Here is a 25,831-nt window from a genome sequence, read left to right as displayed (position 1 = left end):
ATCTAATGATAGAAAATCACAGTTTTAAATTCACCCTCATGTCATTCCAAACCTGTATGTATTTATTAGAATTTATGTATTATGTATTTATGTATCATAATAGAAAAATGTTATGTTAAAAAAAACAAAACAAAAAAACACGCCTGCTCCAAATAAACAGAATACAATAAAAATAAAAATGCGTTATTCAGAGTCTTCTTAAGCTGCAGGACACCTATATTTGGCTGAAATTGAAGTACTTATTTACTAAAAAATATGTAAAAAATCATCTGCCAAATATCTGAAATCTTATTATGAGCCATTTTCAGTAAAATAAATGAAATTAAATAAATAAATAAAATAAAAAAAACATATATTTTTTCAAACTATCAATTCAAATAAAGTTAAATAAATAAAATAAAATATTTAAATAAAGCTTTGAAATCGTATTAGAAAAATAAACAATAATAAAAATAATAATAATAATAATAATAATATATACCTTATATATATATATATAGGCCTATAGGCCTTTTTTTTTTTTTTTATCTATTCAAAGAAAAGAAAAATACTTAAATGTCTCTTGTCATTTTTGGCTGAACTATTCCTTTAATGATTAAATGTTACAGACCATTACCCTTCATGAAGAAGTCATTGATATTAAATGTTGTAATGCTGCTCATTTAGTCTGTATTCCTACCAGACGCATGTTAAATAAACACTACAGGTTAAAGTCAATTCCAGAACATTGCTCCTGCAGCATCTGGATTGCTCAGTCAGATATGTTTCAGTCATTTAAGGGAGCCCAAAATGAGCTCCAGCACAATGGTGCCTGTCTCCTGAACCGCAAGCGCTCAGACAGAAAGTTTCCCTGACATTGACCATTCTCCTCACATCCTGCACATATGCGTGTTTTCATCCGTCACGCCTGGGCTCTGCCACCAACATCTGCAGTCCTGCGGGAGCTGCAAACACAATATAAACCTTTTTGGAACACAGATCCCTGGAGACGGGCTACACTTTTGTCCATCAGACCCAGTTTCCTGAGGAGAAATCTTGAGCCCGGCCACTGAAACCCAATCTGAGTGCGGACGAAGAACAGAGAGCCTCCACCTTCCTCCCCATGAGACGCTTGCTCTTAACCTTTTGAGAACAAGGAAGGAAAACAGCCTATGGTGCATCAGAATAGGATAATTCTTCATTTGGGGGGTAATTTTGACAATAATTGAAAGTCTTGAACAATTTAACTTTTTCAAACAATGCTTTATTCATGTAATTTATCACACTATCAAATAAAGATCAAAGGTTATGGGTATGATCAAAAAAGAAAAGAAAACTAATAATAATAGAATGATTGTTTTTAAAAACATGATTTTATTTCAAATAATACAAAAAAACTTCAGCTAAAAAAAAAAAAATAGGAAAATTCACCTAATTTGAAATTTCCCTACAAAATTCTACTTATTTAAGCACACATATACAGTAGTATAACTACTAAAATGGCTTGACATTAACTTTTTTGCTCACCAGCCACTGTCGCTAGCCTCTCAGCATTTTCACTGGACGCAGTTTTGACATCGATACCATGGGGAAAAACTTCCATATCGATATTTTTTATATTATCTCATAATATGGCAGCAGTTATATTAGGCTGCTGTCACTTTAAGACCTGAGACATGGATCCATTATACTGTTACACATGCGTTTTCTTTCTCAGCTGTTTACATTCACTTTAAACATAACTGACTGTGTTTACTTGAATACTCACCAAGACCGGCATTTTGACATTATTTTGTGTGTATTTGACTGTTTAAGTGCAATAAGCAGCGAAAAAGAAGTCAATTTAGTACTGAGAGGTGGCTTTATCTGCGTGCACTTTGGGTGTGAGCACAAAATCATGAATGAGTAAAATTATGCACAATACGTGCAATCTCACGCCGAAATTCAAGCCCTGTAACACCAACAATATCATCCGGAGCAAATTAAACTAATGAGTAAGGAGGAGTGTGTTTGTGTGTCAAGTTGCTGTCTGAGAGATGAGAGAGCAAGAAAGTGCAGCTGGTATCGTGTATTTATTCTGTGGAAAATGAGTATTGGAAGCATATATTGCAGATATTTCAGTATCAATAAAAATCAGTATTTTTTAACAACACTACATTGCATTTTGTTTATTATTTCAGATGCCTTTTTAAAAAACTGCTATTGAAAAATGCATATTAACCTGGCGAAGTGGCTAGTAGGAGTAACTGCGTCACCAGCTGAAATCCACCAGCATTTGGCGGGTTGGCGGGTGTTAATGTCAAGACCTGACTACTAAGTAACACTAATGCCAAAGTCATACTAAGTAAAAACCACCGCAGTGTATAGAAATATACAAATATCTAGTGGAGACCACCATTCTAAAGTTAGAAATGATGTAATAGCTACAGGCAAGATAATGTACATCTTACAAACATCTTAAAACAGAGCAGTCAACCAGCTGCGGAACAAAAACTTCACAGATCAAAGCAATCTGGGAAAAAAAGATCAAGGAGCCTCACCGATATGATTGGTCAAAATATGTACCAATATACAGCCTTAAAACTCTTTAAATGGCAACCAAGTTACTGAAGGCATCAAAAGAACTCAAACGTCACCAATATTATTATGCAGACAGACTTTTGCCAGCCGGCTCATGTTCGCATCCAGACTTCGCGTCTTCAGAGTTAGTGGGATGGGAATAGCTCTGTCACACTAGTGAGAATATACAACCTAGTTTAAGTTACTGGTGCTAATACCAGTCTGCCTAGTAATAAGAGCAAGCAATACCACATCTGACTCAGAAAAGCCCTGATTATGATGGACATAGGTGCCATTGTTATAGTCAGTGACATGAAATACCCATATAAAATGATAAATTACTCCATATTGCATCAGTACAGTTATATGTACTGTATATTGTGTTATATGGTTTCAGAAAAAAAAATGCTAAAAAGGAGCCAATAATAAAAGAAAATATAGAAAAGTACTAACTTTGGTTGGACTTTATTTTACAGTACGTGCACTTTCAATGTACTTAGGCTACCACAAAAGTACTGAGTAGTGTAAGGTAACTACACGGGTTAAGTTAAGGTTTAGGGTTAGTACCGGTCATTTCTACAATGAGTGCAAACAGGACTCAAATAAAGTGCAACCCTAACTTTAACCATAGCGATTTTTGATGAACTATAAAATAATAAATATCATTTTGAATGAATGAATGAGTTAACTACTTCAAACATATATATTTTTTAAATTAGCTAGAAAAATAAAATAAACTTAGAAATAATGTAAGCATAAATATATTGTTTTTACACTTACATATATAAAAAAAAAATCCATAAAATGGTCTTTTAGCTACATTTGAAGAATCATTTGCTCAACGGTAGATTTTCTGCCAAGTCACACTCGCTGAACATCCTTGTAATTGTAATTCTGTATGAATAAAACATTAGAGATGTTTTGACAAATGAAAAGCTCATTGCTTCTCTTGGTTTTCTGGCATTTGTTTTGTTGCTTTGTCATAACCACAGGATATTATATTACACATTATTGTTGCTTGAGGTAATATATGCTGGTATCTGTGGCATATTTGACCCCTCTCTATGGGTACATGCCCCTTCTGAAGATGGCTCTTGGCAAGCTGACACACTGGATGTGTCGGCTTAAAAACCATATTAATTACCAGCCAGACTCCTGAGTTCTGTTATTCAATACCTTCATCTCTCATCACGAAACAGTCGGCCATACACACACACACACACACACACACACCCTGCGGCCAAAAGCCAAACATTTCCATTACTCCATGACCTTTCCTAAAATACCATAATGGAAACCACAGGCTGTTTACATTTGCATACTACACCAAAATAAGTTCAGCCAAGAGCCTTTATCCTAAACACCAAACCTATACCTAGCCACCATGGAAAACTCTACAGTAATTGACAAAACCAAATACAAACTGTGAAGGAGACGTGAATCCGTCCAATATGGGACCGACGTTGTCAAGCAAACAAGTTTCCACCGTGATACCGAGCTACTTTAACCAGGTCTTGGTTATCCTGAGGCCAGGCAGTAAAACGGCGCCATATCCCAGGACAAATACGCAGTTTTATACTGGAACCACAAATCTGTTATTATTCCTCAAGGCCTTCCAAGAGAAATTACAAAAAGGTTCATGTTTAAAGGTAATAATGAACCAGGCCAATACAGCCCTTTGAGGACGAAAAGAAAACAACACCATCATGAATAAAAAGCCAAGAAATAAGTACAGTCACTTTCACACTTGAATCAACAAAATATAATCATCAAAATGAATAGGCTTACTAGCATAAATATAGTTGCATCAATTTGCGTACTTATGCACCATTCTATGCCATTTGACTCCAATGTTGAATGACAAAATAACCATATAAAGTTCATATACTACACGATTGAGTACATAGCGCATAAGTACATAGTGTTTAAGTGCATAATGTACAATGTGTCATTTGGGACACAACTCATGTCTTCTTAGTCAAGACTGACAAACACTGGTGCATTTTGTATTCTAATATAACAAGTTTCCAGAGTCAAGTTATTTTATATATATTTTTAAAGGAAACTGTTGTGCAAAATAACAAAAAAAATAGGCCTACAGTCAATAAACACATTTTTTTGTTTAAAATCAGAGGTGTAGAAACCTGAAAAGTGTTGGGAAGGGACATTTTAAACCCATTGTAAAACCTCAGCCTTGCTCATGAATATAATTATGCAGCAAAATTACCACTTTAGGATTACCACTTACTCGGATATATAAAATACACTCACATAAAGCATAACATACTATAAAGCGAATCTCGACAGCCTATTTATCTTTATCGGCATACATACAGTATAGGCCAAAATAATTCCTCAACTACTTGATTGCTTATATAGTCGCAAAATATAAACTATATTATTGCTGAACTATAAAATGCTATATGGCTAGATAAGGCACTAAGATAGGTGTGATAGTCTTTTTTTTTTTTTTTTTTCTGTATATCCGCTTGAAACGGCTTCTCGAACAAGAAAAAAAGTAGGGTAGGACTTGATTTTTTCCATAGGGAATTGATTGAATCGTTGGATTGTTGTTTGCCATAGCGGTGATCTCATGTGAATGACAGGTCACTTTTGATTCATGGTGGCTAATGTTCTTCCAAGGAGATTGTCCCTATAATAATTGTGTTGCAATTCGCTTTGAATAAAGCATCTGCTGGATGACTTCACCTCCAATGACACATAGCATCAAGGCATTAAGACATGTCTTCACTCGTAACGCAGGTCATTAATACAGCGGTGAGGAAGATGCCTGTATGTTTTGATGGTGGTTGAGCAGAAGGGGTTGCATCTGAATTCTCATGTTTGAAGTGCAAGTAGAGGCGAGCGGTTCAGATAGCTGGGTTGATTTTGGCCTGGTTAAACTCTGGCGGATAGAGCAAAAAAAGCTCTGGGTGTTTACCCGAACCGGGGTGTGTTTGGATTGGATATCCTCATTGCCCTTCACTGCGAGCCACCAGACAACTGGAGTTTCCCCTAGTCGCTTTCCTCGTCCTCTATCATCCAGCAGGAGCGATCTGCCAAGATTTTGTTTCTCTCCAATGAATCGTGGATGTCCAAACAAGTTGGTGTGTTATTCATTATATGCTATCTAAAAGCCACCACACGCACAAACACAAGTGTAGGACAAGCTGTGGGTCTTGCCCAGTTTCTCCGAGTGCCTCAATGTGTTAGGCACGCGCGTGTGGCATTAGCGAGACGCTTGCTCTCCGTGTGGTCTGTAAGACTATATGAGCATGTATCGGTCATACGTGCCTGACTCAGTTTCACATGGATCTACTGATACTACACACGGCGTTCCTTTAGAGAGCTAATGACCGATCAGCGCTTTCATTCAGCTTTTGTTCTGTGAGTATATGCAACTGCTTGAATTACTATAAAGGACTCTTTCATCACATCTGCCATTTATTTATTACTACAGCTGTTACAGAGTTCCTACATAGTGCTGTGGTCAAATTAGGACAGCAGATGTACATAGTTCTTCTTCCCTCGTGATACTAATAATAACAACAACAACAACAACTAATAATAGCTTTTTACATTTCCAAAAGAAAATGTGAGTGGTGGTTGCCAATGCGTTGCTATCCAAATTCTAGGATGTTTCTGGTGGTTTCTACGCCAAAAATAATAGCACACCACTACTCAAAAATCCACAAAATTTAAGGTTGGTTGGTTGGTTGGTGGGCCAATATTACAATTCTATACTATTTTGGATAAATTAACAATAGAACAATAACACTAAAATCAATAACTTAAATGCTACATAGTAATACCACACCACTATTTAACAATCCAAAATAAATAAATAAATACTATTTTGTCTAAATAAATACAGTAAAATTAAAATTGATAATTTAAATGTGACAATTGAATTTAGGAATCACAATATAATATACAATATGAAAAGTAGATATTAATTTTGAGATATGCTAAAAATGACATTATTATTGATATATATTATTACACACATATGCACATTACATTTCTCATTACCTCTTTTTTTATTACCTTTGCATATATTGTACAGCCTGTGAATACTCACAACCATTAATAAAGATCAAATTAAGATGTAGCAGGAAGTGCTAAAGCTATACTGAAATCAACTCCAGAGACACCCTGATCACTTCCATGAAGCGCACAACACTATAAATATGCAAACACATAGACACAAGCTCCTCCATTACCCTAAAGGCCTTGTGTTGGAAGACGGTGTGGACAGACTGCTGATTGGACATCTTCATGTCGGGAGTCCCTGTGTCTTCCAGTGTGTCTGTTTCCACTGGCACGCTGGAGGTCAGCATGTATATGTCCGACCTCTTATTTTTAGTGGATGTAAACAGTATGCGTGGCGCTCTTGTCAGTTATCTCAGAGTTTGAGTGAGGCTCTGAAGATGGACGGGTCAATTAGTCGGGTCAAGGTCTCTCCTCAACATTCTTAAAGTGACATCCATATTGCACAGGGTTAAAATTTCATCTCCGACAGTCAGGGCTGATATACTTTTAAAGTGACGTGCAGAATGTCATCCCAAGGAGTCTCTAGAATGCAATTCTGTTTGTTTGCAATTGTTTTCAGAAGAATAAAGGGATGTGACACAGGAAAAGAGACTGAATCGGCTACAATGGCTGTGTCTGAAACCAAACGCAAAAACTGATCTCCTGTCTCTGAATCTTAATCTGATTGGTTTTTAAAGGTATCCTTTGTGTTTTACTACATGCCACACAAAAAAAGTAAATGAATTCATAAATGTTCATTGTTTTCAATTTATGAATCCATTTATAATTGGAAATAAGCATAGTAGGCATTACATATTTATTTGTAATATTATTATTCTAAAGTACACTTGAATTAGTTTTAGATCATTTTATGGTGCCTTGGAAGCCTGTCTGAAACCAGTGTCCTTAAAAGGTACCTTCAAAAAAAGAAAGAAAAAAAAAGCAGTATTATTAGCATTAATTAACTAATTTTAAAATTATAAACATTGTTGCTAACTGAAATAGGGCTGGGGAAAAGGTAAAACTAAACTACATTTTAATGACTCCAAAATGAGTTTAAATTAAATAGGAATAGGCCACAGATAATATTTTTCCAATTTTTTTTAGGGTACGTTTACACAACAACGATATGCTTAAAACTGAGAAAAAAATTTTTTTAACAGACGACGCCATTTTCAAAATGATCCCCATTCACACGGATTTGTGAAAGCGACTAAAAACCCTGTATTCTACAGCCAGGCCATTAGATGGCGATGAAACACTATAGGCTGAACATGTAATACGCATGTGCATGACGTCATCGTCTTCAGATATTAGCGTTTTTGTTGTTTACAAGGAGATTGTTTTCAAAACTTTGCACTTTGAAACCCGTTTTCAAAAGTTTGCGTTTTTAGGCACCCAAAACGCTGTTGTCATGTAAATGAACGGCCAAAACAAAGTTTTAAGTTTTTAGTTCAAAACGGTGTCGTGTAAACAGCCCCTTAGGGTACGTCTACACAACAACGATGTGCTTAAAACGGATACGTTTTTCCTTTGAGTTTTCCGCGTACAGACGACACCATCGTCAGAACGATCCCCTTTCACACGGATCCGAGAAAACGACTAAAAACCCTGTATTCTGCTGCCAGACCATTAGATGGCGATGAAACACTATAGACTGAACATGTAGCCTAATACGAATGTGCATGACGTCATCGTCTTCAGAGATTCGCATTTTTGTTGTTTACACGGATACAATTTTCAAAAACAAACCCGTTTTCAAAACTTTGCGTTTTTACGTTCCCAAAACGCCATTGTCGTGTAAACGAACGGCCAAAATGCATAAAAAGTTGCACGTTTTTAGTTGAAAACAGTTACTCATCTTTATCTCATTCTAAACATATACAGTATGCATTTCTTTCTTCTGCGAAACATAAAAAGATATTTGAAGATTGTTGGGAACCAAACAACACTGGAGCCCATTGACTTCCGTTGTATGGGGAAAATATCTTATTTTATGTTATGCGATTTCAAGAACGGGGGTGTAAACAGCCCCCTAGATAGATGGCATACCAGGACTAAAACCTCTCTGCATTAATCATAATGGTACTAGACAGCAATAACACTATTGTGCTGACAAATGTAACATCTTTAAACTTTAAAAAATAAAAAATAAATCTTAAAAACTTAGACTTGAAAACTGAAAAACTTGAAAGTTAAAAAACAAACTGAAAATTGAATAAAAATGTAATATTCAATACTACAATAACCTGCTTTGAAGTAACTTTTACTGAGCCATAAGGCAGTCTTTGGCTTCAGACACATCGTGTGTGTGTGTGTGTGTGTGTGTGTGTGTGTGTGTGTGTGTGTGTGTGTGTGTGTGTGTTAAGTGTGTGTAGGTGTTGTGTGTTAGGGAGTGCATGATGTGATAGTATGTCTCCTAGAGTCACAGTGGCCACTTATCTCTAACTATCAGCATGTCAGTATGTGTGTGTGCTTGAAAGCAAAGGCCTGCATCCCATCCACACCTCTTATATAAAGTGGTTGATGGCGACTTTCAATGACCAGACATGACATGCGATGGACAAACAAACCTTATGTATATGTGAGTGAGAGAGAGTGAGGGGGGTTGATTAATGGAAAGACTGAGGCTCAGACGTCACACAGGAATCAGGTGTGAGTCTGATAAGTTGACCGCATCCCCTGAAAAGCCCTTTCATTATCCTCTTTAAGTGAGATGGAAGGAAGTGGAGGTAGTTGAAAAAGGTACTTCAAATAAACAGGGAAATCTTTATGTCAGTTTCATAGCCATGCAAAATTCTGTTCGGAAAGGAGTAGTTATGTCATGACAACTCTCGGAGTGTTTGGAATGGTAATGGATATGACAATGTTGATATATTTGGTGTTGGCAGAATAGATCTGCTGCTGCTGTTATTGCTGTTGTGAGGAAGTAAGACATGTTTCTGCTTCTGCAGCCCATTGACTTCCATTGTATGGAGAAAATATCTTCTTTTATGTTATGGGATTTCAAGAAAGTCATGGGATTTTAATATGAATTCAATATTAACCAGTTTTATGATATATTTAACCAACATTTATGCTGCTTTTGTGTACATTTTGAACACTCTCAGAAAAAAAGGTACAAAAGCTGTCACTGGGACAGTACCCTTCAAAAGGGTTCTAATATGTACCATTTAGGTACTAATATGTACACGTTTGGTACCAATACCTTTGAGGGACTTATATGCACTCTTTAGGTACAAAGGTGTACCTTTTGAAAAGGTACCGCCACAGTGACAGCTTTTGTACCTTTTTTTCTGAGAGTGAAGCTTGAAAGCATCAGTCCCCAATTACAGTTCAATTTAATAACATGGAAAAGACCAACTAGTAGAGTATTCAAGATTTTTAATTTTGCGTTCCCAATAAAAGAAAGTTATATATGACGATAAATAAGTGATGACAGATATTAGGATCCTAGAACAATATAGCGATTGAGAGAGAGAGAGATGTTTATATATAAAGGAAGCATTTAAAAGTTTTGCTCAACAAGAACAAAAATGAGAGGTAACAAATACCAATATATACCTCTCAAAATACCACTACACTGTTCTTTTTATATTGGTTAGATTATTAATTTAGCACAATAACATTGATATAAATTGCATATTCAAATGTATGTATCCATGCGGAGAGAAATTCTTTCTCCAGACCATATGAGTTCCACCACCTGAATAAACATACTAAAACAACAGGTGAAAAGGCGCCCTTTAAAAGTCCTGCTGGTTGCCAGCTGAACGATTACTCTCACCCTTAAGAAAGTAAAATCACAAATCAAATCTCTTTAAAATACCAACATCATCTACACTACTGATATGGGATTTCAACAAACATTTCTCATCAAAGTCCAAATGGCCTGAGCTTTGTCATCCACATTCAAAGTTGTGTTAACATTAGAAAATGCACTCTGAACTAACATCATTATACAATGAGCAATTTTTTTTATTAACTAACATTAAAAAATGCTAATAAATGCTATCCTGGTTAATTCATTAACTAATGTTACCAAATGAGACTTTATTGTAAAGTGTTACCAATGCTTTTAAGGAATGACCTCTGAGCAAAAAAAGTACACTCTAAGATAAACATAACAATGGGGCAGGACTTCCAAAGTTTTTCTCCATTTCAGTCTCTGTCCTTCACAACTTGGCTTTAACAATAGGAAAAAGGCAATAGCATGTCACAATGGCCATTTTCCTGCCATGTAACCTACATCCTATCATCTACTCAGCCAATGAAACAAGACGTTAGACGGTATGTTTCAAGGATCACGCTCCAATGAACCACACAAGTTCCATTTCGACGTGATATTCTCAGAGCGCTGTGACATACGACACCACGAGAAAGAAAAAAAGCGATGATGATTGTGCTGACTAATCGTTTTTCGCATCTTAGCGTAACCATGAAGGGCAGACAAACTGTTTAATGTCGTTCATCTGTGAAGTATTTGGCACAGACGAGGACTGGAAAGTCTCTTCAATGCCCGTGACTGTATCCTTCATGCTTTCTGGAGTATGAAATGACACTATAGCCTCTGTTGGAATAAAGCAAAAGCTGGATGGGTTTGATAACCGGGTTGACCTTTAACTATGGGCATCACGGATCAAAACTTTGCTCACATTCCGTGTTTTTGACCTTCTGAATGTCCATTATGCGGTATATGGCCTTTCAATTTCTTTACTATAAGATTTCATTTGTTAACATTTAACACATTAACAAACTAATAATGAACAACACTTCTACAGAATTTATTCATCTTAGCTATGTTCATCGCAACACTAACATTAGCTAATGCACTGTGAACTTGCATAAACATGAACATTCCTATTAAGTAAGATTATATAATAAAAGCTGTAAAAATATATATTTCCTCATTGTTAGTTCATAGTTAATGCATTCAATTTCTAGCAAATTTCCTTTGGTATGCATTGCTCGATTGGAAGAGTTGGGCTGAGTCTGAAATCGCACTTATTTTGAATAAGTAATTACTTCACAACTGCTTAAAAAGTATGTTCTATATAGCATGAATGTGTGTAGTATGAATGTAATCTGGATGTACTACATGGCCATGTTGTCATTATCATGTGACCTACCAGCGTCAGTTGCGTCACTTCACTGCCATTCACAAATCCTCTCATGTGGCCTCATGGGAGAGTAAAATGTCCAGTTTCTTGCACAATTTCGCAGAAAATAGTGAGTCACCCGGCCTATTCTTTTATGAGTTCTGTGAATTCGGATATACTTATTTTGTCACATACTTTTTCGCCTACTACATAGTAGGGAAGTATACGATTTCGAATGCAGCCTTGCGTTTTGGCTTCAATCCCAGAATGCATAGCACTCTGCACAGACTGTCAATGAGGACATGTTCATTTTGAACAACCTAATATTGTAGGTCAAATCCAAGACTAAAAGGAGTTTTTGATGGAGATGTGCCAGGAAAAATGAAGGTTAATGCAGAACTAAAATAACAAACGTCTGGACACGCTTTCCTGTAATGCTAATGTCGCTCTTTTAGTTAGAATAGCCACTCCTGATTATATTAAACAGAACATGTTGGTTATACAGCACGGTTAGATCTTTAATCACGGCTGACACGCTGGACGGGTTTCTAGACCTGATTAGAGCTCGCAGGTTTTTTGACTCATCCTTCAGAATAGGTTATTTTGATCATTTGCACGATGGTCTGGATCCCTCACGGCTCAGGTGCTGAAGAGCCGAGCACTGATGGCCATCTGCAGGGACTTCAAACAAACTTGCCATCTGCTTCAGATTACAGCAACCAATGCGGCCCACCAATAAACCAGTCAGCGAGAGAGGTGGCATGAGTACAGGTCTCATCAATCACTTTCACTTCTTCTCACAATCTGACTCCCAAAAACTTTCTCCCACCTGTGTTGTGGCCGCAGCTGCTATCAATAACGCAAGTTTACTTCCTTTATAAAATTATATTTGACTTGTTGGCACCATGTGTGGAATAAATGCCATACTAGTTGAATGAGCTATTGTTTTAAACGTACTATATCTATCAGTCTGCTCAGGCTCATATTTGTCCCAGTGAAGGTTCTCTCAACACTCACTCAACAAATGGTAGTTGTTATGGTGCCATTTCAGGTGCATTAATGAAATGAAAACATCTGCTCACTCTCAGACGTTAATTAGCGGTGATAAATCACTGGTTAGAGAGTTCCTCTGAGATGAGATGTCTCATTCTACCAAATCCAGAGTCGTCAGAGTCACTGGTTACGGACTATGACATTGGAGGGTTAGTTAATGAGACCACTAAGTTAATCAACATTACCTAATGTGAAGTCCAGAAGGTCGTAGTGTGTCTCATTTGTCAATTTTATCATTAACAAGAGTACTCACACTAGACGACAGCACTACCCAACTGTCTATGACTGTTTTACAGTTTTTACATTGGACTAAATATACTTCAAGGGCCAGGAAAATACATTTCTAATCTTAAAATCTATTTTATGTAAATTTAAATGTATAAATAATAAATGTAAAGCATGCATTTTGGACAATATAAATGGATCTACCCAACCAATCAAAATATATTTTTTTAAGAAATTAATACTAAATTGATCAAAAATTATTCTGATAATACATTTCTGAAGGATCATGTGACACTGAAGACTGGAGTGATTATGCTGAAAAAGTAAATAACAAATTTGTACTAAAATATAAAAATACAAAACAGTTCTTTTTTTTTTTTCAAATAAATGCAGCCTTGGTCAAGACAACAGACATAAAAACATTAAAAAAAGTCAAATGTAGATCACAAATATACAGTACCAGTCAAAAGAAACATAACTATTTTTAATTTTTCTGAAAGAAGTCTCTTATGCTCAACAAGCCTGCATTTATTTGATCAAAAATACAGAAAAAAAAAAATTTAATATACTTTAAAATATAATTTATTTCTGTGATGCAAAGCTGACTTTTCAGCATCATTACTCCAGTCTTCAGTGTCACATGATCCTTCAGAAATCATTCTAATATGCTGATTTATTATCAATGTTGTAAACAGTTGTACAACATTTATTCAAAATAACAATATATATCTTTATCACTTTTTATCAAATTAACATTATTACTGCATAAAAGTATTAATTTCTTTCAAAATGACTGACCCCAAACTTCTGAACGGTAGTGTATATCGTTAAAAAGATTTCTATTTTAAATAAATGCTTTTCTTTTTTATCTTTTCTTATTCATCAAAAAATCCTGGAAAAAAAATATTGTGAAAATTATTACAATTTAAAATACTGTTTTTTTTTTTTCTGTTTTTTTTTTATCAAATAAATGCAGGCTTGATGAGCATAAGAGACCCCTTAGAAAAAAAAAAGAAAGAAAGAAAGAAAGAAAGAAAGAAAGAAAGAAAGAAAGAAAGAAAGAAAGAAAGAAAGAAAGAAAGAAAGAAAGAAAGAAAGAAAGAAAGAAAGAAAGAAAGAAAGAAAGAAAGAAAAAAAAAGAAAATAACTGTAAGTAAAGTAACTGAAGCTTATAAAAAACATTCTGCTAGGTGGAAAAAAAGAGCCATGAAAAGCATTAAAACTCATGGACAAAAAAAAAAGTACATGTGGGTAAATTGAATAACTCACTCTAAATATAACTGGATAATCTAATACAAAAACCTCATAGTCTGCATCAAAGCTACAGGACTTTGTCCAGCTCTTTCACGTGTTGCCTGCCAGTAGGTAGCGTTTACCTGATTAAACAGTGCATGCTGAGTGTTTCTTTTGGCATTGTTAGCTCTCGTTTACTCAGCTGGGGTTATTCTCTTATGTAAAACTTATGCAAATTCCAGCATGCAGTGGATTTAAAGTAATTAGTATTTTTACATGGGCTTTATTCCAGGCTTTTCACAGCAAAACAGAACAGACTTTTGTTTCTAAGTGATTTAAAAAAAGACACACACACACACACAAAGTTAAAGAGCTACTTAATATCCATGCCTTTCTATATCTTAGCTCAGTCAATCAAAAACTTTGATAAGACTTTGAAGAGACTCAAAACTAGTATTTGCAATGTGCATTAGCTGTGGTGTTGTGATTAAAATGCTAGCAAAATTGACATGTTTTATGAACAGAATGGGCTGGCTTCCTGGACTCAACGGGTAGCCTGGGGATTGGAACTTGAAATAATTGCGGAGATAAAACGCCTGGACAAAAAGTCTTGACCTTATCAGCTGACTTAAAGTACATTCAGCGTTCAGCCTGCCGTGTGCTGTCTGATTTCATTATATTGACAAAATATGAATGCAACTATTCATGCCTGCCGCATGCGCAAGTCAGACCAAATAAATCACCAAACATAATCAGAGTAAATCAGAGCCTCAGAGTATAAAAAATAAATAATAATAATAATCATGAGATAAAGATTAAAATAATAAATAATGTTACGTTGTGAGACAATGCAAACTGTGAGAAACTGTGTTTTACAGCCAAACTCTGAAGCATTACCAATATTTTATCATATTTACACATCATATTAGTCATGTAGATCAAAAAGACCACCACCATTTCACATGCATTAGGCTTAGGCTATACTACAACTTATACTAAAATGCACAACAATGTTGATATTTTCAGGACAATCCCCTTTTAAACCCCTTTTCCCCCAAGGTGATAGCCACACTAAGGAGCTTTACAATGTCTGCATCATTAGTTGTCATATGAGGGCTGTATATCAACCAAAGCATAACAATTCCTCAAAGGAAGAGATTTACCTTCATTTCACGTCATGTCGGATTAGATCTTCAGCACCATTGTTGTCCACATGTTCAAATCCAAAGTCATCACCCTATTCAGGTGTCAGGTGTGAGGTTTGTAAGCAACCAAGCAAGGGCTTGAAAATGGTAAACTCTGCAGAATTCCAGAAACAAAAAAAAGGTTTCAAGATTAAAATGACTACCATTTTAAATGTGCAAATTAATTAATCAGAACATTCAAAGTGCAAGATGGAAGCTACTCAACTCCATTCCCATACTCATAATTTTCCCATAGGGGAGATATATCAAAATAAAAGTCTTTACATCAGATAAATGTAAAATAAAAGGCTACCATAGTCTCATAATTGTCTTACCAGGATTCAGGGAAAAGCGTTGACGTGGTCAGTACTTCTGCATCTGTTTTGTTAGTCAGGATCTTGTTGTCAGCTACTGTCACCTGCCATTATCCATGGATATAAGGAGATGGTGAAGAAGATTGCATGAAGAAAAGAAGTAAGGGATATTGCAAAAAACATAATCTGACACCAGTTCTGCGGTGTTCTTCAGAAACATGCTACCAGTCAGTGTGCTTTTAATTCCTGTGCAGGGGTGAATCTGATCTCTGTCTAGGCCTTTAGTGAATGGGGGAGAGTGAAGAGTGTATCAGTGATCAATAGAGCACAAGAACACTAAATGACACACTAAAACCTGACACGGGAAACCTGGTTTGTGAGTAATGTGTGTGTTAGTGTAGTGATCCAGTACTTATTTAGCTTTTTTAAAGATATATTAATTTGATTATATTTATATGACTAGAATAGATTACATTTATGATCTATACATCTTTTATTTATCTTTTTTTATTTGTATAGCCTACACACTACCATTCAGTAATAATTTTTAGCGCAATATTACTGTTTTACTAGCCTGGCTAACATCAGACCTCGTCTCATTGAGACGTGGTCTGGGAACCACATGTTCATTTTCTCGTATTTGAGGCGTGGTTTACGAATGCCCAGAGCCGTTTATTGGGCGCTACAAATGTCTATCAAATGCACCTGTACGTAGCTCATAGCCAATCGTTTCAATTATACCAGATTACGTATGTAGAGCGACAGAAATTCGACGAGGAAGAAGACGATGGGTCAGAGATTTATGTGTACACGATGGCGTTCAGCGACTAAACTACTTAGAACACTATCTAAGGCTGCATCGAAAGGTAACTTCGCATCTGCTGCCATGTTGGATCCATAGATATAAACAAACTGCTTCGGTGTGTCGCATAGACGTCGTCGTCGTCTTGCTGCTCCCTCCCTGTTCTGTGATTGGTCCCCTCGCTGAGGTGAAAATCTGGTCCATGGAATCCAGGCTGCCTAGCAGCGGGAATAAAATTGCGCTGCGCGCAAGGCAGCATGTGGAAACCCAGGCTAGAGCTGAAGATCTTTGCCCGAACCCGACGGGTTTGGTCGGGTTCGGTCTTAATTTCTATTATTTTACACGGGCTCGGGCCGGGCTCGGGCTCGCGCTTCGGGTTGCGTGGTAAATGAGCGGTCAGGTGATGTGTTTAGATTAGCGTGAAAATGGATCTTGAGGAGGTGAAATGGAGGCTGGTCTCTGGAGGACTTATTTTATTTCTTTGTTCCAACTTCCAAGTGGCCTCTAGCCTCCGTTAGTCATGAATAAATGATGTTAAAAAATGTATAAATTACTCCTTTTTTTACGAAAGACAAAGGTGCACACAGCGTGCGGCGCAGTCTCTTTTTTTTCTTTCTCTCCCTTTTCCGCCGAGTGGTGCGTGTGCCGGCTCGCGGTGTGAAGCGCGTGTCCGCGCTATTCTGCGACACTCTTATCACTGCTGATAGACGGCCTTTTGGACAGTCGGGCTGTAAACGGGTTCGGGCTTTTAAAAAGCTGTCAATCAAAATGTACTTGTCGGGCTCGGGCCAAACTCTGTCGGGCTCGGGCCTTTTCGGGCCGAACTTTTAAGGCCCGATTACAGCTCTAACCCAGGCTACTGTTTTACTGCATTTTCGATCAAATAAATGCAGCCTTCTTTCAAAAGCTTTAAACCATGCATGTGCGGAACAAAAAGTTGCTGCCTTAAATTAAGTACAATCAACTTGGATATTTAAGTCATGTCAACTTAAATCACATTGAACTGACTTAAAAAATGTGTTGAATCATGTATAACTTATTTTTTTTTTAAAGTAGAAAATTGCTTAACATTTTGATTTACATTTTTGATTACATTTAAAGCAATGTAAAAATATATGTCGTCATAACTTACTGATCTTTTTTTTTTTTACAGTGTGTGTGTCCAGAAAGTTCACTGTTAGAAAAATCTGTAGAAATTACAGTATTACTGGCAGCTACTTGCCAGTAACTTACTGTAGATTTAAATTGATGTTATTTACTGGCAACAATTTGTTCAAAATTAAATGAACATTAAACATTAACAAGTCTTTATCTTTACAGAATAAAACTAAAATAACAGCCTCATGCAAAGCATTCTGGGAACCAAAATCTGAAGGAAAAAAACAGAAAAAGGTTGATGAAGATTTCTGGTTCCCAGAATGCTTTGCATTAGATTGTTATTTTATAATTTTATTCTGTAAAGACAAAGACTTGTTAATGTTTAATGTTTTAATTCATTTAACTTTGAACAAACTGTTGCCAGTAAATAACATCAATTTAAATCTACAGTAAGTTACTGGCAAACAGCTGCATAACTACAGCAAATTTTTTACAGTGTTGGTACAATTATTTGAATCTCCGTGTTTACCCATAGCACGGGACAAAACCGTTTAAATTGATATGATGTGTCGTGTCAGATTGCTGCAGCGCCGCAGCTAAGGCTGCTCGTGAACAGATCATCTCTTCCTTCTAGTTAATTTATAGCATCAAATAAACATAAATGAACATCAGAAGGAATGTTATTCAGGGGGGCGGGAGCGGATATGCTTTGAGGTGAATAAAGATGGATAAAATGTTCCAAAAAATATTGCTTACAATGCCGATTTCAATTACAATTTCGTTATTTCAAATGTAGGCGCGTTCATAATGTAAGAGACGCCGGCGCGACCACAACATTGCCCAACATCAAATGGCAAACATAGGAAAGGAAAAAGGTTGGGAACCACTGGCCTACAGCACCTTTATACTTTACAGACTTCACAGAAGAAATACTGCAATAATTCAAAATTACTACTTCAAAATCAACATACAGTAGCCTATAGGCTACACCGAAACGTACTTTTTGTGTAGGCTACATTACACCCAATGAAATAGCCTTTCATGTTCAGTCAGCCAACTTTACATTATGTTGTTTGGGAAATCATTTCTAAATTTCAAGTTAAATTAAATGTCAAACCTGTGCTATGCTGTGCTGTTTTTTTATTTTTCTCATTCTTTCTCTCAAGGCTTGCCAGGCGCATTCTACAATTTTAGCCAAGTATGAAAGAGTTTGATGTTTCTGCCTTAACAGATGTTAAAATCCCAGAGGACAAAAGAATGACTGACAGCATTCAATTCAATTTTCTGCTCTGTTGTAGCCTATTCTCTTCAGGATAAAAAAAAAAAAAAGAGCTTTTCTTCAGCAAGGCCAGTGAAATACATATGATATTGTGATTGTATTAAATAATCAGCTCAGGAAATAGCATGTTACGATAGTAATACGTTTGAATGAAATTATCTCCGTCGTGCACTGTGAGGTTCATTGTGGTTTCCACAGCGCAGCTCTGAAAAATCGCCCAAATTCTGTCAATCTGCTGCTCTCTTACGCAAGCTAACATTCCTCTAGTTTAATCCGGGACAGAGTTTATGCACAGCACAGAACAGATTTAAAGCTTGTTAGAAGTTGATAGCCCATTATGTTTCTAGCGCCTAACATGCTTGCTGAGCTCCACCAAACTATTATCTTTTGCAGTTCAGTCTACGGATGGGTCAGGTCAACTATACAGGTCGGTCAATTAGTTGATTTTATTTTTTTTAGCTTTAATAATAAATCAGCAGTGTTGATTTAAAAGGAATGAACTTAGATAAGCATGCTAACAGTAACTGTAAAGTCTCAGCAGGTAAATCCTCTCTGACAACTTGAGTCTCTAAATGTCATGACGATTATTGTCGGACGTGGCCGTTTGATGTCTGATGCTTTTTAGGTTATATCTAGTTAGTGTCATTGCAAATGACATTGTTTCTCTGTGTTGAGTGATCCATGAAAAGGTTGTGGTGCCCTTTCACCCACAAATCCTGGGAGCACAGGTTCAAAGGTCGGACCAATATGGTTTGCCAGTGGAGTTAATTGTCAGGCTATTTTAAATATCGTTTAGGTGGGCAGATTAGTTAAGGGCAAGGGCAAATCAGTCACAAAAATACTGTTCGGCATTTTGATAGCATTAGACACCGCATCACTCACAAACTTCAAACATTGTAGATAATTATTACCAAACGTACTTAAAATTGAGTATTCTTTCATCTTTCAAAACATCTGCATAGCGATGCTCAGCAACGGCAGGTTTAAGCCAAAAGTCACCCTCCGTCATCTTTGATGTCAGTGACATCAGTGGCCTTTTCAGAGCCCATACTGATCCTAAATCAACAAACATTTGCCCATAACACATGATCAAGAATGAATGCAGATCAGTCCATGCAGAAGTTGTAACTCAATCCCCAACCATCCGACCCTTGACCTCCATCAGTTAAATCAATTCAGATAATTATGAGTCCAATGCAGGGTTCTTTACTGACTCGTTTATGTGTGACATTTGTGTGACATTTTATGTTAATATTTATTGCATTATTTTAGTGTAATTTGTCTTTTGAACTTTATCATTAGAAGGAATTCTCTGTAACTACAGGCTCATATTGTTCGTATCTTAAACCAGCTGCGGCCTGTAATTTTAGAGATGGTGGTACATGGAAAATCAAGATGCTGCCTAAACACAGACATACAAATGTTTCCTGTGAATGAAGCCATCACTCCACAGGTGGGTGTGTGTGTGTGTGTGTTCAGCATGTTGTGGCAGCGCTCAGGTGGAGAGATACTGGGCATAAATCAGGTGTGAGCCACAAAGGTACTCATTACCCTCTCAGAGGTAACAACTGTTTCTCTCTCCGTCATACATTCCTCCTGTCCTTCTTCCCTCAGGACACTATCAATATTCTTCCCTTGTCACTGGCTTAAAGGAAGCTCCTCTCTCTCTCTCTTTCTGTCTGTCAGCGCTGTGGTACACATCTGCAGCAGCGTAATTGCCCTGTAATATTCTGCCAAACATACCTTGTACCTCCTTGATATCTCAATCCTGTTCTTTTTTTCCACGACATTTGTTTTGATAAGTCAATCCTGTCAGCTCCTTCGTTCAAACACACACAAGCATGCCTGTGTATGTGTTTTTTAGCTTTTCTTTAGATAAATCATTCAAATCAAAGATTGTAGTCTTTGACAAAAACGTGATTTTCTAAGCTTTTTGCTAAAAAATGTAGCTTTTTTATGAAACTTACCAACATTCAAGTGTTGATTAAAAAAAAGAATGCATTTAGCAAGAATAAAACAGTTCTTTTTTTCCTTTTTCTTTTTCTTTTTTGAGGCTCTGTTCTTTCTTTTAAATATCAAATATTCAACTAAATATTCTGGGGGCCATGAAAGTTTTGTGAAAATTATAAAAAATGCTGGCGGTGGCTCGCAACTGAAATGCTGGCGGGGAAAGAGTTAAAATATTTCACAATATTACTGTTTTTACTATATTTTGTATGTAACCAGAGCCCGTCTACGGAGAGCCTGCCCACTCCCTATTAAGTCCTATTGTACCGAATTTTGGTTGTAGTTCCACCAGAGTTCCACTAGGGGCGATCGCCCATGAGTGCAGAATGAATGGGAGTCTATGGAGCTAGACGGCTAAATTTGCCTCTTTCACCTGATTGCCGTTGAGAAATCTCAGATTTGATTGTAGGTTTTGCAAGTTCAACATGGGTTATAGGTCGAAAGTTGAATGAACGAGTACTTATGTCCTTTTGATTTCTTACAGGTTGAGTTGTTGTTGCCCATAACACGCTAGCATTCTGCTAATGAACGCTGATTGGTCAGTGAAGGACTGATTACGACCAGAGATACCGCTTGATGGCATCGTGGCATCCGAAGCGGGACCAGAAACAAACAAAACAAAAACTCTTCTAGCACGTGTGTTTACCTGTGTCAGCTGTGTTGTCGATGCCTCGAGAGAAAAGAAAGTGCAGAGCGCGAAAGCACCAGAGTGACTGAAGGATTGCCGTAAAGCAGTATCTCTGGTCGTACGATGTGTATGACGTCATTGACACTTTAAAACATTTTTGACTCTAAAAAATCTAACACCCAGCAATGTGTAATTTCTTTGCATCTCCTTTCGAATACAACATTCAAATTACTAGACAAAAAATTATATCCTGAGAAAAGTGGATTTTGATTGGTATAGCGCCATAGACCTCCATTCATTCTGCACTCGTCCTGTGAGCGCCCTCATATGGAATCAGAGTGGAACTGCAACCAGTTCAGAAGCCGGAAGTGTACTGAGAGTGAAACTTCTTGCCTTATTAGACATTCTCTGATGTAACCTTGGAGAGCATAATAGACTTACAAAAACATAAAAAAATATTACAAACCATATGTACTGTATTTATATGTTTTTCCCAGAATGCCATTACCTTAAAGCTACACTGTGTAGGATTTTCTCCCATCTAGCGGTGAAATTGTTTATGACTACCAACTGAATATTACTTTCTAGCCCCTCCCATTCCGAGGGCGTTTTAACTCCTACGGTGGCCGTATTATTTCAAATCTGCCTGTAGTCGCGAGTAATATCCCCCTCACATTCATCACGGAGCCACTGAGTGTAAAAACGCGAAAGGCGAAGCTTGAATTTCCAGGTATGTCCCTCTTTGGCTAATGTACTTTCAAGATGGAGGCGCAACATGGCTGCCGCCATTCGAGCGACTCGCTCTTATGTATTCTAAATGGCAGATTCTACGCTTACGAGAATACTTGATTAGTCGTTAGAAGTAATTACACATTAATGAGCACATATCATTTTGAAAGAACAAAGTGTTTTTTGCTAAGAATCAACTTAAAAAATTACACAGTGTAGCTTTAATTTCTCTTAATTTTAACTTCCGATACAAAATAGCCGATTCAGTTTAAATGATTTGTTTTTCATGTCCATCTGAACATTATTACCTGCATACATTAAAATGTACTTCATAGATGAGTATAATTGTGTTCAGTTTGATACTAGACTTTTAATATTATTTTAAAAAGGCCTAACTGTATTAATAATCAGAACTGTCCTTTAGTTTTCCACTGGGTTCCTGCATTCTCTCTCGGATAGGTGCTCCGATTTGTTCTAACTATTAAATAAACAATGAAGCTTCAAAAACTCTCAAACGCATGGTCTGAAATATTCATCAGCTTTGTTAACAAAGAGAGAGCGAGAGAGCGAACGGTCTTATAAACTCAGCAACAGAGCCGAGAATAATAGATAAGAAACCAACACAATATTTCAGTGCTCATTTCTCCATTTTCAACATGCAAAATGATAAATTAATCAGAATCATACATTCCACATGAAGATCGTATAATTATCTGTAGGCCTATCCCTCTTTTTTGTCTCTCCACAGGCTTTCGGGAAAAACGAAGGCTTGCCGTAAGGAATGCGTGAACCCTGTGTGCCGGATGCACCGCGGGAGCAAATCACAGAAAAACACTGCACAAAACTACTGATGATACAACCACAAATTCCTCAAATACTCAGATCTCAGCTGGAGAAGAAGCAAATTTATACAGTTATGATAATGCTGCTTGAAATGGAATGTGGTTTCGCGCCAGGTTTAGAGGACTGCAGAGGACACGGTCATGTGTCCTGCGTCCACTGGGAGACTGGAAAACACATTAGTCAGTTTGAGTCATATCTGCAAACGTGCACTTTCTGGGATCAAGAGTGGACTGACCTACAACAGTGTCTGCATTATGGCCCATGCACAGCTATATTGTGACTGAATGGTTTTGTTGACATGAATTTGATGCAACTGACACATGCAACAGACCTAAAGCATCATTAGAGGTAGAATTAATCGACTACTGTGCAACCCATAATATATGATGTGGCAAACAGTCATGCATCACATAACTTCAGTTGCATACAATTCATGTTACAAAACACTTCAGTGTATGCATCATTAGTTTTGCATGATAACATGTAATGGTCAAATGTGTGGAATTATGCTAAACTTTACATGAATATAATGTAAACCTTAGCACTTTAAATTCACAAAGCACATCAAACTGGTTCTGTGTTAAAGTTCCAGCTTATTAGAGTGTTTACACAGAAATGTGTTGATGCTGTAATAGCTGAAATTAGCCAAGTGCTAAATAAGTGATGATTATAAAACATTTCAGATCACAATCCAGCCCAACACATGGTAGCCGGGCAAAAACAGCTTTACTTTCATTTAGTCAGCTTCCAACACTGATAAAATATGCAAAATCAGAGCCAAGTTGCAAAACTGTGTCCCAATTCAGTCCCGACATCTTCCAAAAGACTAGAAGGAAAATTCACATAAATGCCACAATGTCATATTGTCATGGACATTCTGTTATTTTGTTCTTAGTTTCATTTTCATAGACTTTCAGTTTGTTATTTTCAGTCATGTGTGTTCCTTTGTTTAGTTTCCCTCCACTTATTAGTTACTATGGGCATTCATTAATCATCACAGTTGTTTGTCATTATTTCCCTCATTTGCTTTGCATTTAAGTTGCAGTCTTCAGTGTTCATTTTTCCGGCCGCATATTGGTTGGTTTCTTTTGCTCATCTTGTTTGTATAGCCGTCTGAGTGGATTATTAAAGACGTTATACCTGATCTTCAGTGTGTGTTCCTTGCAACTGCTGGTGACACACATACTATAATGTACATGTTTGAAATTCTTTGAGCCATGGCTTTTCAAGTTGAGCATGTGTCAATTAAATCATCATGGTGAAACAAATGGGTACTGGTCAAATTATTCATATATTTAATCTACTGTTGGGAATAAATAGCTACACATATTACTAAAATGTTATTTAGCAAATTTAAGAGGTGACAAACAACATTTGCCATCAGTCTATGTGGCAGCATGTGAATGTTAAAATACACACACATAGTTTTGCATACCTAAAGTTCATCCTTTGCTCTTTTTTTTTTTTTTTGCAAAAAAAAGGAAATTAATAAATAAAAATGAATGAATCAAGCATAAAAAGCTTAAAACAAGAGAAATATATATTTTTCCAAACCAAAATGGAATGAATCGTAATTATAATTCCCAAACTCATTTAAACTGACTATTATTAGCAAAGACACTCATTAATACAGACAACACCCAGCTGAGCCTAATCTATCCGATTTGAATCTTTCTCGCATGCTCTTTCAGTCAATCCGCTCCACCTTTGACCTGCCACGGCACGAAGCAGAACATCTCTGTTAATAGATGCTCTTGTACGGGTAAAGAGCTCCAGCGATTACCACTACAGGAGGGCATTCTGGAGAGAAAAGATCACTTTCTGCTTGTCTTGGCCGTGGCAGGAGGTACGGGAAAGAGAAAGCGGTATTACTCAAGACTTTAGCACTGATAAATGAGTTCACCCGTCAGCCCAGAAACAGTCATTTCCCCTTTATCGCACTCCCCATGTGGTTGTCACTGCCATCCCCGGGCCGTGCCCCGACTCGGACAGAAAGGCCTTGTTGTCGAACCCAGAGCAAAAAAACGGATCCTGTGTTTGTTTTCTGGCACGATGCGGTTCATTTAGGACTTGTTTACTTGTGTAAAATGATCATTAACTAAGTTTATAAAGGATCATATTGTTTATTTTCTGCCTTTAGGAAATTAACAAAACAGAAATAAAGTAATGAGTGTGTGTGAGTATGACCTACTGACCTTGACTTCCTCAGCAGGGCAACACATTGACCAAATGAGAGGAGATGAGAAATCCTGATGGGAGAGGAGGTCTGACCTTGAAAGCACACACACATGCTTCAGGCGGTGAGGTTATCTGAGGTCACGAGCTATTGTATGTGTGAGGAGCTCACTCCCCTCTCTAATCTGATCTGGGACAGGTTGACCTCAGAGAAACGCAGTCCCGCGATGAATCTCAGAAGAGCCGGCTGCGTGACTCTTGTTGAGATTTGAAGTCATGGGATATGAGATACATCTGTGCCTAGAGTGTGTATGTGCGTATTTAAGTGCGTGACAGAGATATAGGGTCAGATTGTTTCATCTATATAACATCACAGATATTGAACTTGTGTTTAACCCCTTAAATGGTTTTTGTATCCTGAGGGATACAGACACTTGAAAGCATGGGGGAGGAACAGTGAGTGAGTAAAATAATACATTTGGAATAAAAACTGTGGTATCAACCCTCTATCTTTATCTAAATATGAAATGACAAGATATGAAATTAAAAATAAAAGGCAATATTTTGAGGGAAAACATGAAACTACAATTTA

At 36.9% G+C, this 25,831-nt stretch overlaps 1 long non-coding RNA gene across 1 annotated transcript; it reads left to right on the top strand.

Moving 5' to 3' along the window:
• The first annotated feature begins 19,122 nt into the window (after positions 1-19,122).
• Positions 19,123-24,325, top strand: LOC311290917. Its single transcript, XR_014627480.1, has 3 exons — positions 19,123-19,284; positions 20,228-20,310; positions 22,970-24,325. It is a non-coding gene; the product is annotated as an uncharacterized lncRNA (long non-coding RNA).
• The last annotated feature ends 1,506 nt before the right edge of the window (positions 24,326-25,831 follow it).

The sequence above is a fragment of the Rutilus rutilus genome (genome assembly GCF_951802725.1).
Source record: "Rutilus rutilus genome assembly, chromosome: 5".
NCBI lineage: Eukaryota > Metazoa > Chordata > Actinopteri > Cypriniformes > Leuciscidae > Rutilus > Rutilus rutilus.
The sequence above is the reverse complement of the archived record's forward strand: the minus strand, read 5'-3'. Positions and strand labels throughout refer to the sequence as shown.